This window comes from Penaeus monodon, chromosome 21, assembly GCF_015228065.2.
Source record: "Penaeus monodon isolate SGIC_2016 chromosome 21, NSTDA_Pmon_1, whole genome shotgun sequence".
NCBI classification, from domain to species: Eukaryota; Metazoa; Arthropoda; class Malacostraca; order Decapoda; family Penaeidae; genus Penaeus; species Penaeus monodon.
Window position 1 is genome coordinate 45,915,723 of NC_051406.1, and position 373 is coordinate 45,916,095.

Below are 373 nucleotides of genomic sequence, written 5' to 3' on the forward strand. Positions count from 1 at the left end.
ATAAGTATGCAGGTGTAATCTCTTCAAACATCAAAGAGCCAATTCTCCCTTGGTGAGTGCCCAACTTTCAGGATTAATTATGACAGGGAACAGCAAGGAGAGGACCAAGGAATTATAGTTTTTTGGTATTCAAGAAAAGAAAAGCAAATTGGTTTTCTGATAAATATGCATTACTTCAAGTATCTTCCTAGTTTATTGCTTGAAACTACTTCCAGAAAATTTGCAGTATTTACGAAGCCCAAAGAAAACATCCACTTCTGGATTGGAAAACATTTTCATGATTATAATATCAACCCAAATTGTATTATACTCATAGCACTCAAAAGGTTAAACAAAAGGGCTGAATGTTCTAAAGAACTTCTTAATTCCCCTT

General features: G+C 34.0%; 1 protein-coding gene across 1 annotated transcript in view; it reads right to left on the bottom strand.

The window, feature by feature from the left end:
• LOC119586539 (transmembrane GTPase Marf-like) overlaps positions 1 to 373 on the bottom strand; it is a gene marked incomplete in the record, with an annotated part of 29,803 nt that overhangs the window by 15,944 nt on the left and 13,486 nt on the right.